Source organism: Puntigrus tetrazona, chromosome 7 (assembly GCF_018831695.1).
Source record: "Puntigrus tetrazona isolate hp1 chromosome 7, ASM1883169v1, whole genome shotgun sequence".
In the NCBI taxonomy this organism is placed as follows: Eukaryota; Metazoa; Chordata; class Actinopteri; order Cypriniformes; family Cyprinidae; genus Puntigrus; species Puntigrus tetrazona.
In genome coordinates, this window is record NC_056705.1 from 17,402,808 (window position 1) to 17,421,743 (window position 18,936).

Genomic DNA, 18,936 nt, shown 5'->3' on the forward strand with positions numbered 1-18,936 from the left:
TGATATCCTCCCCATCTCATCCCAAACTCCAGTCCCTCAACTCCTGGGTGATCTCATTGAGAGAGAGAGGTATAGCAAGAAAGTTTTACCTCTCCGTCATCATCGAACGCCACATCAGGGTGAAGCCCTTCTGGACACAGGAGCTGACATCACACTAATGTCAGCAGAACTCCTCGGAAAAATCCAGGAAGGAGCAAAGACATTAAATGGCCCCCTCAAACTTCAAAGATGTGAGCTGAACCTTCAAGTATACTCCCACACGGGCCTACAACTGACACAGGTGGCCCCTGATTCACCTAACTGTGGGTCCGATGAACCTCATCCACCCAGTCTACATCTCACCCCTAAAGACTTACCCACTGCTAATCGGAAAGGACCTGCTTAATCGCTTTAAGCCACTAATAGACTTTAAGCACTTGAAGTTGTGGACACAAGTCCGTGAACCTCTGCCCTTCCAGTCAGTAAACGTTCAGGAGTTGCAGTGCCAAGCCACAGACACCACTGCCCGCTTACAGACCGCCGAGGCAATGTCAAGGTCACAAGCAATTTCAAGTTCAAGCAGCAAGAACCAAGACAAAGACTCCAACGACCAAACAGATGCCCTCGCTAAAGCAGGTGCATTACATGGAGAGTCTTGGACGTTCCATTCCCACCCACCCAACCCAGCTGTGGCAGCCATCACCCGCCGCCAACACGCCACTGGTGTTGCGAACCCCACCTCCTCCCGTATCTCCATCTCACCACAGTTTGCTGCTGGCGATCTCAGTACCCTTCAAGCGTGGATCCAGCACTGCAAACCATCAGTGCACACATTTCTGACCCAGCTACCGCCCGCACGCTTTCTGCCTTCAACCTAGCCACCTCCTCTGACCTCCGCCACCTGCACTCCATCAAGCACATGCTGCATCTCAAAGACGGCGTTCTCACGTGTGTCCCTGAGCCACTCGCTACGCCATGGCTCGTAGTGCCTCAGAGCCAAAGGGGATAATGTTGACATACGCCCACGATGCACCATGCGCTGGACACCATGGCGCCAAGGCCACCTATGAGACACTCAAACAGGTGGTATACTGGCCTGGCATGCAGCAAGGCGTGGCAGAATACGTGAAAGGATGCCTGGTCTGTTGCCAGTTTCAACCGGCGAATGCAAATCACCACGCACCACTGCAAAGGAAAGGAATGACCTTCCCATGGTCAGACCTCCAAATAGACTGGGTAGGACCCTGCCACGGTCGACACGAGGTAACAAGTACTTCCTCAATGTGGTCTGCGAGTTCACAAAGTGGATAGAGTGCCTCCCAGCTCCAGATGACACGGCAGAAACAACAGCCTACCTCTTGATGAACCATATTCTCAAAAGATTTGGAATGCCCTTGAGTGTCAATTCAGACAGAGGAACTCACTTCACCGCTGAGGTCATGCAAGAAATGTGGAAACTCCTGGGTGTGCAAGCCAAGCTGCACATAAGCCACCACCCAATCTCTTCTGGACAGGTGGAACGTGCCAACAAGACAGTGGTCAGCATGCTGAAGAAGTGCGTGTCCGCCAATCAGAAGGATTGGGATGTCAAACTTCCCTGGTACTAATGGCCATCAGGTCCACTCCTCACGGTCCACCGGAGTACCTCCATTCGAAATGATGACGGGAGACGCATGACACTACCGCCCTTACACCTGCTGTACCAACCCGGTGACATGAACCTTGTCACTGCCTACACCACGCATCAGTACCTAGAAGAGTTGCATCAGCACCTGAGAACGACTTTCGCCTTTGCACAGCAACAACTCCAAAGCAGCGCGGAAGGTCGTAAGGCTTACTATGACAGGAAGGCCTCATATCAGGAACTTGAGGTCGGAGACAAAGTGTGGTACTACAGTTTCGCCCAGCCACGCCAAACACCCTCATCGATTGTCAAAGAAGTTCCTACCTCACTGGACGGGACCCCACGTAAATCGTAGACAAACTGTCACCTGTTGCCTACCGAATCAAGATTCGACAGGGGCGCAGCGAGCCAGCCCTGCGATGGGTACACCGGAACCAGATAAAGAGGCACCAGGGCTCCAGAGACAAGGAAAGGGGGAGACCAAACCCACTGACACAGACCGACTATCGCACCTCACTGATGTAATTCCTCACCCACTAGGGAAACACATAGCCAGGTTTTCAAGCACAACACCTACACGCTCCTTCACCGCACTGCTAGAACCAACACTCTAGTAACAAGGAGTTTCTCCACACATGTGACCATTGTTTGTTGTCCTAACCTCACTCAATGTCCTTGTGTCCCTTCTGTGTTGTCTTTTCCTTCTCTTCCTCTCTTTGTTTCCCTTTTTCCCTCTAGGCCCTTTTACAGGAACACCCTTAACCATTCCCTCACATCAGGTCCTGACAATAAGATTGACTCCCCGCACCAAGTCCATAGATTGAGCGCAAATGTCGTATCAAGTTTCTCACCCGATCTGCCCAAATTCCAAATTTCTGCACCACAGTTCAGTTAGCGATGGAAATGTTGTTTGTGGATGTCTGTTCTCTTTGTCCATTGTTCCAGTGCCCGATGACGTTCGCAACGGAACCTCATCGCGCAAAGAGGGGATATGGGGCCTCGATGAACAGACACGAACCATAAAAGGGGGGATCGCTCTAGAACCAGGTCGTAAAATCGCGCATCCTCCGCACCCCGGACCATAAAGGCAATCAAGATGGTCAGCCGAGCGATGCAGAGCGCCGCAAAGTCTACCAAACATTCTCAAGGGACTGTCGCTGCAGTGAGCTCGGCCAATCCGAGAGTACCCATGTCAAGATTGGGATGATTGAAAACGCAACATCTGGTCGACAGCGCGATAACCCGTTCTGTGCACTGACCTGGGACCAGTTCTACCAAGCCACCGAGTCAAAAGGTGATAAGACTCGCGGTGAATCAACGTGGTCAGGACAGCCTCACACTTTCAACCCCAGGAGGTTTGCTCTGTCCCAACATACATTCCTTAAAAAGCGCGCCTTTTTTCCTTTTTCGCTACAATAAAGGAACGGCCAGGATACACATAAAACTACTAAACGAACAATCTAAATGCTTTCCTTTCAAACAAATAAAGGTTCATCTGTAAATAACTGCTTCATAAATGTTTTGGGATGTATGTAGGAACCGCTATACACTCTTTAAATAATCCTCTAACAGAGAGCGTTCCATAAGCGCTAGATAATGCATGTTTGATATCAAATTGAAGCTTACGGTGTTTCCAATATCGTGGTGAGTTAATATGTGTGTTTGTGCAATGCACAACAGTGTATTCCACTTATAAGCTTTTTGATAAGGAACAGAAGTGCAGAATGTCAATTCTAACTGGGATAAAGTATGCACAAAACCGAGTCGAAAAGCAGGTGTGGACACGCCCCTTCGACCTCGGGATTGGACAACTGCCCAGGGCACGCCCCAAAACTTGCACCTCAAAACGCAGGAACAGAGCTCTCTGAGTTGAGTCGAGAACGAGCCGAGTCGGAGTCAAGCGAGTCGAGAAAGAATTCGGTCGCTGCAGGAATCGCCAAGAAACAGAGAAACTTCGGAACTTGGAGAAGAACAGGAGACTCCGAACCAGAACGACCCGATACCCTCGACTCCGGTCCGCTCCGTCACATCACTCCACGGACACTCACTGCCCTTTCCATAACCAACCCGATTCATCCAAAGCGAACCACCAAGCTAGAGAGACTTCATTCAAACGGCCCGGGAAAGCCCGACCACGTCATCCCACGGACGAGCCTGCCCAATCAGCACGCCGGGATTTCCCCAGACACGCCGAGTGGTAAAACTACCTTTCCGTCTCTACTGAATTGGCGCAGACACATATAAGCGAGGCTAAACCTAACTTTGCTTTGTTGGTGCTCTTAGTGCGATCTCAGAACTAGCTAACAGACTTTGGACAGACAATTATTCATTTCCCTTCCAACCCGTGAATGTGTGTATGAATGCATGTGTGTGTGTGTTTATGTTTAGTCTTCTCAGTGTAGTCTTGTAAAATAGTAGGTACTGTTTAATAAATTGTTTCATTATTACGAATTCTTGTTTGTGTGTTATGTAACTGGAAAGTCAAACTCATGCCCAGATCCGTTGTTACCTGCTCGAGGTAAAGCGAAGAATCCAATTGATTTATTTTGCTGATCACAGAGTAAATTCATATTGGTAACATACATTTAAATTGCCCTAAAACGCTGGACGTATTAGGTGATTTAAAGGTATACTTGAATTGCATACCAACGTGAATCTTTTCAGATTCAATTCCCAAACTTGAATTGAGAGCTTCAAATGACAATTCATAATTATCATAATTAAAATTAGTGTGAAAACCCCTACACTGTGGTATTGAGGAGAGTGTCCTCAGTGTACTTGCAATGGGAGACTCAATAGGAGAATCACCTAATTGTCCCCAATTAGTTACAAAACTTTTTGTTTTTGGTAAAAGCAATGTCCAAAATGTTCATTGTTGCATACTTTATATTGTTTCACAGTATACAATGTACACAGCCTGATATTAAAAGAGGTTTACATTTTACTGTATATATGACATATTAAAAACTATTTATTGTTCTGCATTTTTAATAATCCTGCTCAGTATTGTAAGTAACTCTTTAGCTCTCTCACCGACCACTGCACAAAAAGTAGAATTATTTCATGAATTCTAACAACCATTTTCAAGTTTATCAAACATAAATGTGTCTGGACAAAGATAAAATGCAGGGGTTGGTAGGACATTTAAATGTGTTTATGTTCTTGTTCATGGAATTGTTTATTATTATTATTTAAAATAACTTTTCATTTTCATTATTTTAAAATGTAATTTCCTGATGGTACATTAGAATTTTCAGCGATTATCACTCCCATCTCATATATTTGTATCTAATGTTTTTGTGGAAAATGTAAGCATTTTTAGGATTCTTTAATAATTAAAAGTTAAAAAGAGCAGCGTTTATTTGACACAGAAATATTTAAATTCACATTCATCTGAATTAGGGATAGAAGTCAAAGACCCACTGCTATCATTTCACGTTCTTCGCAGTCATCTATTCACACCATCAGAAAAAAGGAATTAGGACATGAGCTACACATCCGTGAGCACAGGACAGACTGTGAAAGAGTCCATTTGAAACTCAGAGGTGATGAGAACTGAGATGAGTTCAATTCCCACAGTGCAATTCTTCATCCTCCAGTTCCTCCTGCATGTCTGGGCATTTTGCAGGCGCTTCACTTCCAGCGGTGTATTCCAGTGTGAGAACGGAGAGTGATGCCTGGCACAGCCATAGTGGTGTGTGCTGCCTCCTGTAAACAGGCTTATTTATTTCTCAAATGAGCTACAGCTTTAACTCACAGTGGGACACTTTTCTTGTTTCCTTGACAAATGTCTCTACTCTTTCACTTAACGGAGATGAGCGAGGAGATGAGAGAATTGGATTTCTTCTTGCCATCTTTAAGATGGAGAGATGTGAGGCTATGCAACGCTCCCTGCATCCCTGTTTCCTTCACTGCTGTCTTTAAGACGAAACAGCGATTGTTCCTTATCTATAAGACACGGTCATTGTTTATCTGGTGCTGAGACAGCAGATACAGCCAGAGCATAACAGTTTAACACATCTCGCTAGCTATCTGCTCTATACAAAGCACACACATTAAGCACTTATCATTGAGAAAAGATTAAGAAATGCGACATAATGTGTTTGTGAGCATCTCCTCAAGAAAGTTGAGCGTAAACAGCAGTGAATCCAGCATCAGTGAGGCATAATCCTCTTTACTCTTTTGGTTCTCTGGTTAGCCAATGGGATGCTTATGCCTTTTAATGACTTGCTTTATCAAGCGTGGCTTAGTCATTAAAGATGTGAAAGAAAGTCAGCCAGAAAAATTAAACTTGCACCGAATAAATTCATGCTACACTTCACTTCTGAAGAGTCTGTTCAGCGAATGAGTCAAAGAGCCACACTATTTGGCATATGAAATGCCGTCACGTGAACAAAATGACTGTACTTCCATATTTTTGGAATTCTCAGACTTTGTATGAACTAAAATAAGTAATAAAATATTCTAGAAAGCAAAAATTCCAATTTTGTGTGCTTTTGTCTTGTTTTGTCTTGTTCTAGTTTGAAATCCCCACAAGTTGCATGATTATGGTAATCATGAAGTCCTATAGTAAAACCATCTAAGGCTTTATATTGGGTATTCTTAAGAATTAAAAATCTTAAGTTAATATTCTGTATGGTTAACCATTTTAACATGTTCTTATCTTTTCTCTATAAACTTTTATGAAGACTACACTGAAAAAAAAATTATTGTAAATAAACTCCTAAAGTTAGCCTCCAATTTTTATAAAATGCCCAAAATTTTAATTTTGAAAGAATGTTTTGGGTTAAATATATGTTTAAGAAAAATATGTAACATTTATATATTAAATATATTTATATATGATATAAATTATACAAATATAAATATATACACATATGTTAACACATCTAAATATTTTCTAAATATATGCTGTATGTGTGTGTATTTATATATACATAATAAATGCACAAAGAGACACACAAATTATGCAAAAAAATTATAATTTTGCATTAGATTAATTATGTTAATCATTTGACAGCACCAATTATATCACATTATATAACACTACATAATATAAAACATACATGTATTACTGTGGATATGCACTAGTACTGAGGTTAATTCATTTTACAATTTTGCCTGCATTAATGACTATGACCATAATCTGCAGGCAATGCAAAAAACTGCCTTTGAAGTATTTTTGTTGATCAGCAAGTCTTGGACAAAAAAACGCCATATAATCAGATAACACCAAAGCCTACCCTCATGAGCTCACAAACTTCATAAGAATTTCTCAACTCAAGAACATTCTTGAAAACTTTTAGAATTTATATCTTAAAATGTATTTTTGAGAATCCAGCCCAAGTACTTCTCCGTCAGAAAAAGATTAGATATAATAAGGTGAACTTATCTAATCATTTTATATACGAATACATCTTTCTGCAAGAAAAAAATAGAAAGATAGAACGATAAAAGCATACCATAAAGGTAAGGGGGAAAAAGTTAAAAGCGAGACATGCAGGATCCACTGTGAACATACTGAAAGAAGAACTTCCTCTTTTCGAGAGAATAGGCAGAAATCCCGCTGTGCAACCACTCTTGCCAACGGTGTTCTGAATAAAAGTCTTCCATGTAGGAAACCGAGGCGCAGCATGTGTGGACCTTCTGCATCAGAACTGTCGAAATCACCTTTATTACAGCTCGCCATATGTCCCCCCATTGCCAAACGCCATTTCTCATTTTCAACTTAGTCAAGACTTCAGCTTCACCTAGCTCTAGCCGAGTCAAAGAGAACTGGGGCACATAATGTATGAATATGGAGATTATAATAACACCCTGACTGAGAGGATGGCATTACAATGCATTTTCCTCATGCCTGTAATAAGCCATTATTAAAACTTAATTCACCCAGCGTGTACTTTTAATCTGTTGGCACTTTATAAGACATGAGGGTTCGGTCACATGCAATGGCCCACTTCATGGTTGGTTATGATTTTTAGGTAACATTGAGTTTACTTCCTTTTTTATAAATGAGACTTGAATCTGTGATGAATTTTGAAGACAAACATTAGAGAAGATACTGAAACTCCTCCTGCAGAGCAGTACTCTGGGGTTTTGCTTTGTGCTTCAGTATTCTGACACTCCTTGCGAGGAGAAAGCACGGTTCTCTCATTTAGATTCTAGGTGTGTGCTCGTCTGTCTCTCTCACTGCAGGGAGGGGAGTGCTTATTTCCTGGACTAACGCTACCCCAAACCTCCTCCAAGGCCAGACCACCAGACCAGCCTCCTCTCCAAATCACCACGGCAACACTCTTTTGTTGGAAAGCACCGCCAGCATTCATAGCCCTGAATAATGGCTAACTGGTGGGCACCACGGTGGTGGGTCAAAACAAGGTTCAAATGCATTTCAACAGTGTGCAGTGTGAGAAAAACAATGCAAAAACAGCGCTTGATATTCTAGAGTTTGAAGGAATACAGCACTACACCATAAAACGTTTTTAATCCTCATGTTTTTGCAAATACGTATGTTTTCTACAGTCAAACAGGTCATATAAGAGTGGAAAATAGATCACGTAACACATGGACTACTTTTATATGCAATTAATCACAGATCCAACTGTTTAATTAACAGTGTAATATATCAGAAATAATCTGGATTTCAATATTCTCTTACTACATGCATAAAACATGCATCAACAGAAGGATGCGTGGAAGGATTATTCAAGCTGAAATGTGTCAGTGTGATCCAATTTTAGAATTTACTTCCTTTTTTAGAATTTTCTTTAATGGAAGATTTTGTTACTTTAAAATTGCTTAATTCATAACTATGAACAGTCTTCTATTATTCTAAATAAAAACAAAAACACAATAATACACTCATGAACAGAAAGAACATGTTTAAGGAAGATTCAGGCAGAAATGGGTTAGCGTGTTATAGTTATAATTAAGCCCCCCAAGGGTAATGTGTTAATGAAATAGCTGTGTGAATGGGTTCGGCTAAACCACACTCACTTTCATGCCCTCTCTCTCGCTCCCTCAGTATCTGTCCTCCCTGAAAGCCCACAAGCAAATCACCTGCTAATAATTGTCCTTACACATGCCTACTGGTGCTGGCAGCAATAACTGTTTAAATGTTCACACCAAGAATTCACACCAACTGCGTCAGAAATACAGACAACTGTATAAAAGCATACTTGAACAGTTGTTTATAAATAAATGTGAAAGGAAAAAAAAACACATGAAGAAAAATCAACAAAATTCTCTAGTCTGAGAAGAAAGTAAGAGGGATAGAGAGAAAGAAAATCATACTACTCAGTTTAAAGCGTGAAGACATATCCAGGCAGAAGCCTCATTATATGGCAGATCCAGTCACTCATTCAGCCTTCGTACTTTTACATTTTCTTCCAAATTATATAGCTAAGATTATCACACCCTTAATAATACACCGAAAACCACATAACTCTCTCTCTGGTGATTATGTGAGCTGCTGCAGCCTTACACACCTGTATGTATTCTACTTTACATTCAAAACTAGAAAAACATCAAGTATAGCTCGCCTATTTACTCACCCTCCTGTTGTTCCAAACCTGTGTGACTTTTTTCTTCTGTGAAACACACACACACACACACACACACACACACACACAAAGAGTCAGTGGGGTCCAAGGTTGTTTAGACTCTTTTGAGTTTGAAAATATCATCTACTGCGTTCAGAGGAAAAAAGAAAGTAATACAGGTTTGGAGCGACATGAGGATCAGAAAATGATGACAGCACTTTGGTTTTTTGGAGAACCTTTTATGTCAGCAGGAGCTGCGGTGCAGAGCACATAACAGCTGTTTACATGGCAAACACTTAACACTGTGTCAAGTTCACACAGGAGGGAGAAAATTATGCACAACTGAAATACACATTTGAAAATAAAGACGTTTTGTATACAATGTAGAACCGCATCAAATTGCCCATCCAATTATTCCACATACTGTAGAGAGAGTGCAGGTAAACATGTTTACCTGTTTTTAATTTCAACATACCAGTGAATTCTTTCTGTTTCCTTTATAACAGCTCCCCATTTCTAGCGCAAGTGAAAACCTGCCCACACAATCCATACTTTTAGCACTTGGTGTGAGGAGTGGATCATAATCCACCAACCACCCAACCACCCAGAAGCCCTTAAAGCTACACAGAAACCTTCAAAACGCATTGGCAACAGCCTAGCATCCATTTACAACATCCACAAGGCAGAAGTGACTCAGCTCATATATATATTCACACATAGACACACAGACACAAAACATGTTCTCTTCCCCTAAAACAGAGACACAGCAGCGCATCTCACAGATGGTCATTGGATATTGAGTTGTGTGTTTCTCTCTTTGAACACCTGCTGAGGGTCTGGCTCATTCACTCACCAGTAAAACTGACCAGCGGGCAACAATACTGACCGGTCCAGCGCTGTCCACACTACCTTCAGTTCCATGCCTTGAGCCCAGCGCAGAAGAAGTCACAGATGGCCTCAATATGACGTGAATAGAGAATCAGAGAGCAAATAAAAGAGGAAAAAGTGGAAGGACATCTTGGCAGGGGATGGTAGTGCTGCTTGTGTATGTAAGTGAGTCAGTCAGTGAGTCAGTGAGTGAACTGGGACGTTTCACTGTTTGTATCACTCTGCTTGCCTGTGTTCACAGCATTACAGAGTATGTGAGTTTTGCTTGGAGCAAAGAGCATGTTATCTGAAAGTCGAAGCGCATCTTTTTTAGTTCTCTCAACACTGAACAGGGAACAGGACAGGGAGAGCTCAACGTGGAGATGAGCAGAGCTGCCTTCTTTTGGGGTTATTTTCATTGGAAGAGAAAAAAGGCGGCTGCCTGAAACACGAGATACTGATATTAACTTTCAGTTGAAACTAACAAAATATACTGTATTATGTATTACATTTAAATTAACATTAATACTGTATACTGTACTAAACATTCAAAAATATCTACTGATTTTCAGCAGGGTTTCCACCATAATTTCTAATCAGGCACCGCATTGTGTTTCAAGGTTAAAGGAAATGTCCATAAACGTAACAGTTAATATTTTTACACATATTTTTTAAATCTAAAAAAGAAATCTAATGAATAACAGTTTTATAATGCATGTTATATATTCAAGTTTTTACAAATACAGTAAAATATATACATGTATTTCTGCTTCAAGTGAGGAGCAAGAAAATGTCAATGTAATGATGTAAGGATAAAGATATAGATATAGATTTATACTATATTTATATAATTATTACATGCATAATATTATAAATAGGATAGTTTTTATTACGTTTAAATAAAAAAATTACACTAGTCCTTAGTTAAAACTAATTTTAATAGCAAGCCCTCTTTTCTTTCTCTTCTTCACTTACAACACATTCAAACTAGCACACAGGACAAAGCCGCCATTGCAGTAGACGGCTTGCCTCCTGTCCAGCCATCTGGGCTGTGGCAGCTGGGAGCAGACCCTTCAGTGCCTCCAGAGAGAAAAGGAGAGAGACGGGGTTGACAAATAAGAAGAGGGAGATGTGGAAGGAGCCAGAGAGGGGGAGAGAAGCGGAAACGCAAAAATGGAGCTAGTGTGTGAAGCGCAAATCAAGACCACCGACTTTAACTTTCAAACAGCCACAGGCACTCTGATCCATCTTATTTGCTCTTCCTTAATATTCCTTATTTGCTGCGTCTATGCAATCAAAAACACAAGCGAAAGCACAAAATTAAGCATATATCACCATTAGCAGCAGCGCCAGGACACGAACCCCATTTTGAATGCAACAATCTATATTTAGCCTTTATGAATCTCCCTTTATGAGCCCCAACATTACTTTTAGTATTAGTACAGCACTGGGATACAGAACACAATAACACTGCAATAAAGCCAGACGTCTGAGAGAATAAGTAGATACACTGGAAATAATGAGAAGCACAACTTGCTAAGAGAAACCATCCACATTCACTGGCTATTACAGGTTAAGTTGGACTGCTTTGCCTGGGAGAATCAATCAATCCCACCCAATAACATTCCCATGGTGTACTCCACATGCCCTCGTATAAATGATGGCCATGACCTTTGCTAGACATATGATGTATGAGTCATTATGGCACCTGTGCTTGCTGCTGAATACAGATTTCTAAAGCAGGGTAACATTACAGCGCACCTCATTACGGCAGCATCTCTAATATGTGAGCAGTTGATGAATATACTTATCGAGCAGTAACAAATTGCCCAAAATGCACATTTTAGAACACGAGCAACTGATTGCATTACTGAGCAGCAACCACAATTTGTGGGGCAATAATGACCAATAATTTTTCATCACAAAGTAATGTTAAAAAACAGAGAGCATACCAACCAAATCATCCTTGTGTAAAGCTGCCTTCAGATAAAATACTCCCATGATGGATTCGTAAGAGTTTTCTGCTTCTTCTCCAGTAACAAATAAATGAACTTTTCATTTGCCGAAAAGGAAGTTGATTAAAAGTCGACAGGGTTGGGGATTTGTTGGACGCTCAGGTGATGAGCTAGATGATAAAATGAAGGCCTAGTAAGAAATGGTCAATACTGGGAAGGTTAAACTCAGAGATAATGCAGCTCTGAGGCAGAGAAACATGGAGAAGCTCCACCCACTGGACAGCCTCAGCTCATTAAATATTCATGAGGCTTGCAAATGACAAAAGACACTACGCTCATCTACCGGGTGCACTGGGAGCACAGAGTGTGTAGGCAGATTTTTTTTTCTAGAAGAGCTACACATATGAGGGATTGAGTAGAGATAAGCAGAGTCATTCTGTATTTTGTTGAGCTTATTATTATCTGACATTTCTGGATCCAAACGCTCTATCAGATGTTCATAGGAAATAACAAACGGGGTAAATAGATGGTGTGCTGTGATGCTACTGAAAAATCATGATTATATCATTCCACAGGATTATTGTATTAAATAAAAGTTTTTGCTACATGAAATAAAATAAATGTTAACTGAAATAAAATAAAATAAAAATTAACATTAAAGTAAATTACTAATACTAAAATAGCAATCAACTTAAACGATTTAACTAAATAAAAACAAAACTAAAATTAAAATGAAACCAGACAATAATTGAAAACAAAAACTCTCTGTGATACAAAAAAAAAAATGGTGCTCTGCGCCAAGATGCTGTAGAGTTTTTAAAATGCTTAATTAAAATGTGTGATGTACAAATAATCTTCATAAGTGGCTTTTAAGACAGTATTCTAGTTCAAAAATGATTATAAGCTTGGACCTTGGAAAGTGTTTTATTTACATCCTGACTTAACAACTGAATAACTCTATATCATATTTATCCTGCACTACAACGCAGAAGTTTCTTCAGCACTCTTTATTACCATCCAGTAATGTGCCGTGCAGCTGCCTGAAAGTGAGGTTAAATCCCTGTTCTGTTCTCAAAGGTTGTGAAGGTCTGACCAGTGCCAGGGACCCTGCAGGACATAAAAAGAGAGAAAGGATACAGGCAAGATGGCCAAAATCACCTGGTGCATCAAAGCGCTACCACTGGCACACTCTCCGTATACCCAGCGGAACAGCAAGTCCCAAAGCACAGAGGAACAGAGTGTTCCTCCTCATATTTCTCTACCGCTGGGACATCGCAGCAACATAAGTCAATTCAAAAATAAACACTATAGCCACGAAATGAGTTCAGAATCTGTGGGTCTACTGAAGAAGTGAGGGTGTGAGAGCACATAAACATGCAATACACAGTCTGACAGACCTTAGTGCGTGCAGTAACGAATAATGCATGATTCAGAGCTATTTTAAGACAATGTTTTCTTTACTCTGTGTTGCATGCTACTTTCTAACCACATATCTGTATGAATAAGAGAATTCATTTCAGTTCGGCCTCAAAATTAACTGAATTACATTTAAGCTCTTGTACAATCAGAACTTTCACTCTTAAACTTCATATGAAGGTCTAAAATGTCTTCAAATTTTCTGTCTTCGATGTGTATGAAATTCCTTAGAAGCTGAATAAACTACATACCAAACATGTTTTCAAAAAGCACTTTTACTCAAATAATAAGCGTATTTTATAACTGAAATCTTGTTTTGACAGATATGTGCATGGCTTTGTTATGGTTTTAATAAGCTAAGAATGAAATGACTTTATTCAAGTTATTTTAAATGACAGAATCAGTCTGGCTACATTAGGTTAAAGCACTGCAAGAAACTTCAGAAGGTTCATATTAGAAGGTTCATATTAGGTAGACAGTGTGAGGAGATTTGCAAAGGATGATGGGTCAGATTGTGAGCGCTGCGCTTCTAGGTTGTCTCAACACTTATTTCGGGCAAGTTCAAGAAGAGCTCTTTTTTTTTTGTCTGCTTTCTGTATAATTTATTATTTAAAAGAGCAGAATGCCTTAGGGTTGAAAAGCATATCAGACTAGCTGAGTCATATCAGTCTTTGGGGAAAAGCAAGTCAGAGCCAAATAAACAGGGTGACCATGAATCTTCAGTCATCAAATGGTATAACAGTGTCTTACTGTTTAAAAAAACAAAACAATGAGACATGCTACAAGGTGCGTTCTGACATGTAGTGTGATCTGCGTAGACAGAGACCGTTGTAAAACGGTTTCTCACAGAAGAAGCAGTGTTCTCTTATCTACTTAAGCAGGCTGTTTCGCCCATCATCTTTTAGGTTTTGGATTACCATGACAGGCTGACATCACAAAGTGCCTCAGCAGCAGAGTTTTGAGACTAAAGCTGTAACAAGATACTGAGAGCAGTCCTCAGAGGTCTTCAAAACTGCTCACTGTCCTCCAAAGTTTAGTTTCATCCTAGTTCAACACACCTTTGTGTAATTTAAGTGAACAGGATTATTATTATTTTATTTCATTAATTAATTAAATATGTTTCACATAATAATAATAAAAAAAACCTACAACTTGCACATTAGAGTTATCAAAATCAACTTGTTTCACAATTTGTAACAAACAATCATTAGTAATATCAATAATAACGACAGTGAATATTATTAAATATCTTAACAGCAAACAGAAAAAATACCATCGGGCTTAATATCAAATGAATATTTTATCAGTGAGAATATAAAAGCCAGTAATTAAAATACAGAAAGCAACATGGCTTTACACAGCAATAATATCATTTTGTAAGGGATTTGGCATCAGCAAGTTTGACAAAGGGGGATATTATTACATTTTGTAGCCAAAATATAAAATTATTGTTTTTTTTGCTCAAGTACACTAGATGGACTGGGTTCATTTGGAGCAGCATTTATAGTTCTGAATAAAACCAAACAGCCTTAACAAAATTATGTTAAAATGAATGTGACAGTCTGCCAGAACACATACTGTATATATTTGTAAGCACACACCCGCATACAAACAGCACTTGATCACAACAAACAGCATCTAAATCCAGCACACAGAGAGATCATCTGATAGTTCAAGCGTAGCAACACCGGAACGTTCAACATCTAAGGATGCTGTTTTAAGGTACTTTATCTTTAACTATAACAAAATGACAAATCAAGCAGGCAGCTGAGGTATGTTTTCTCTTTAAGGCATCAGTAATAAGCCATCCTACAGCCTGTGAATTGATTCTGTATGCAACTAAAAGCATGTGTGACGGCAAAAGCGACAGAAACTTCTGTTCTCTCCACATTCAGACTGACTGCTCTGCACCAAATGCAACGGATAAAGGGCCTATCATCACTGCGGGGAGCGTATCATCAGTTTACACTGATGCTTTTCATGGCTCCTGTTCATTAAATAGCCAGATCTACTTTTTTACATCCTTTCTGAGCCTTTTAAAGACTTTTTATGAGAACTCATACGATCGCTGGTCTAAGCGCCAAGAAAAAACAGTCGAACCCATCGGTTTAAACAGCGGGCTGGCGTTTGTTGGGGTCCAACATGGCTGCTGCCCTCCTGGGTGCTCTGTCAGTTTGATGCTGATGGATTGAAACTATCTGAAGAAGATTATGAGGCTCGGTTTAGATCTGAGGATGAATCACGACACTGTCTCTCTCTTTCACTGCATTCTGCAGGACGTCTAACTGCCATAAGCGAAGCGGGCGCAGTTTGAATTGAATCCCTTCTCTCTGCATCCGCTAATCCTCTTTTGCACTTGATCAATCACGAGCTTGCCCAAACCCAATCACACAACACACTGCTGCAAAGAAACTGAAAAGAGAGAGGAAAAATGTGTCTGTCCAAGCAAAATCCCCCTCGAGGATGTTTCAGTCACAACCAGTTTGCACCGGTTATAATAGGGCATGTTGAACAGATGTTTCATAAGGATAGGAAGATGTTTTCATTTCACTTATTAGTTAATATAATGTAATCTAATAACAACAGCAGCACATTTAGGTTTAATGTTTATTCACACCAGCAAGAGTTAGAGGATCCAAAAGCAGTTTTATTATTTGCAAAGGATAATTTAAGCATTATCTAACCAAACAAGCAGACCAGAAAGGACAAGGGAAACGTGAAGGATAAAGACACAAGGGCTAATGTGATAACAAGACAATAGGCAATGACTGGAGAGAATAGATCAACAGAACCAATTGGTGCATTCGGTCATATTGGAAGGACTGTATTTACGAGATGAGCACACACCACCTGAAGCCACAATTACCAGTGGGAAAATCAATACTTTCTTTAAACTCAGACTGACCTTAGTTACTGTTACCATCCACCATTTTCTCAGGCTTCTGTTGGAAAAGCAATGCAGGGCTCTGTGTGTTTAGACAAATTTAAAATGCAATTGTATGGAAATTATCCAAAATGCTCTAATATGTTTATTGCTGAGTCACTGGTGACTCAGCTAATCAGAGAAGAAGATACAGACAGTATTTTTCTTTCAAATACATTGTAAAGTCAAAGTCGACACAGTTTTGATCAAGTTAGTGTGCAATTTAACATTTTCACTACAGAAAAATGGTGCATAAAATGCTTTGCGATATCTACATTTATTCCAGCCTGCATAAGAATGATATTTAATCACATTTTACCACTTTATGAGATTCAAAAAAAAAAAAACAGCTCACAGAAATTTCCATTTCATTCCAATGGGATGTACTGTAGAGCTTGTCTGACTTACAACATTAACAAGATGGAAAAGAATAGCATTAAAGCTTGCCAACAAATACTAAACATCATTTCCTCCTCCATTCTCTGTAGCAGCTTGAGAATGATAAAATACACAGAGCACATAATTTGCTCTTCATTATTTTGTATTAGCACTAAAAAAGCTTCCTGTCTTTGCCTCTAAGTGAAAAAGCGAGAGAAAAACATGAAATTGTCCAGTGAATCAATTTTATTCCGACCAAAATCAGTTGAATGCACATCATGTTATTATTATGATTTTCAAATTCATTACTTTCCAAGAGACCTTGAATGCAGCACATGACTAAACTAGACGCTTCTGAGAACAACAACCTAGTCAAGAAAATAGAAACAGAGCTTCAATACACAAAACCATTTCGTTAGACATTTTCCCTTCCCACACTGAAAGCTAAAACACTAATGTAACACTATGGGAGTGTTACAGTATTGTCGGTTTTTCGGCGAAAGTCTTTGAAGGAGGGTAGTCTGCATGCCTCCATTTCCAATTTCCATCCATCAAAAAATATGCTAGAAAGGGCACGAGGCAGCACAGCAGGAAACACCAGCACGTTTTGCATTTTTGTCTCCATCTGTATGCAAATGCTTCCATTATTGCTTGATTTGTAAGACCAAGGGCAGCAACACATTTCATCAAATGCTACATTTCCCCACCTACTGATGCTGTGCTCTGAATAAAGCACAAGGCCAGAGAAACACAGCGGAGAGCGACAGAATCAGTGTTCTGCAAAACAATGACACTAATTTACAATCAACAAGAACCAATAACATTTCAGGGTGCGTACAAAGTCATAAGGACATGCAGTATGAGAGAAATCAAGAAACATACTTTGATTATGGCCTCATGCAGTTGTGCCCCTTTGCGAGAAGGGACAGGCGCATAAAAAGTGTGCAGCAATAATACATCTAAAAATTTTGCAAGTGCCCATATGAGGATTCATCAAACATCAGCAAATCATCTGAGCGCGAAACAGGGTTTTCCGTGATGTCCAACTTCAAAAATGACTCTTATGGGATGGCTCATTTTAATGAGTCAGTCTAAGATCCACAGTCGAAAATGGTTTGAATCAAAGTTCACACTGTTCACAATCAACTCCTTACTGATTAAACTTTGCGTTATTCCCTGTTAAAATTAACCAGGAACTTTACTGCAATGTACACTTCACATTTGTGAGACTTTAATAGCATGACATGTTGAAACCACAATCCACATGTTTTTGTCTGTAATCAGATATATATCTTTTTAAAAAAACTAGATCAATATTGTAGAGGTTTTTGCCGTCATCCTTTGCTATCAAAATGCTTGTTATGGATGCAAAAGCACAGAAAATATAACCTTATCTGCACTTTTTCTAACGGGCCGAGGCGGTGTGTTAATGACACAACTTTTTTTTTTTTATGTGTAAAAATGCAGATGAAAAGTCTGTACATGGCACATATACAATCAGAATCATGTGACAACAACAAATTTGGATATGTTTATATTAAATACAGAAAAAATGCAGGTCTCTGCCCTGCCCATCTCATCAAAAAAGACCGATTTTTCTTTGCTCAGAAATCAAGGTAAAGAAAGTCAATTGATACCTGCGATAACAGACAACGGAAGACTGCTTTCACAAAGAGCCTCTGACCCCGCCCTACTCTGCCTCCAGTAAACCAGTACAGGTCTCCAATGCCCTGCACAAGCAGTCCTTTTAAAAAACCACAATGCTAAAGGAATGCATTTTTCCCTGCACGAGTCCTTATGAAATGTGTAAGTAATGACGGTGAATACATAATGAGGAGTGAGGTGTTTGGGCAGCCGTGCCGCTTGTGATCCTTCCTCCACCTCATCATATCTTCAAAGACATTTCCCACGATACTGCACTCCTCCAGCCGCCCCACCACTAACGCTCTGAGCATAGATTAGCATGTGCCGCCCTTCCCCCACAGCTTTTATTTCATCCACACACCTTATTATATGGCACAAGGCCAGGCATGTCACTTTTGTCACAAATACAGAAAGCTGTTAAAACAGTGTTATTCAGATGTACGGAAATATTCAGAAATGAGCTGAGTTTTTTTTTAATTTACAATTCAGCAGCTCAGTTTGAATTGAGGTAGCCAACTGAACGCAGAACTGCAATTTAAATTTATGGAAGTAGAATTGAAACGCACTGAAATTCATATAATTTCCACAAGTTTAATTTATAACCAGGAAAAA

General features: G+C 40.0%; 1 protein-coding gene across 6 annotated transcripts in view; it reads right to left on the bottom strand.

Moving 5' to 3' along the window:
* The window catches only part of LOC122349684 (amyloid-beta A4 precursor protein-binding family A member 2-like), a 71,592-nt gene that overhangs the window by 28,351 nt on the left and 24,305 nt on the right, over positions 1–18,936 (bottom strand). The window lies entirely within an intron of this gene.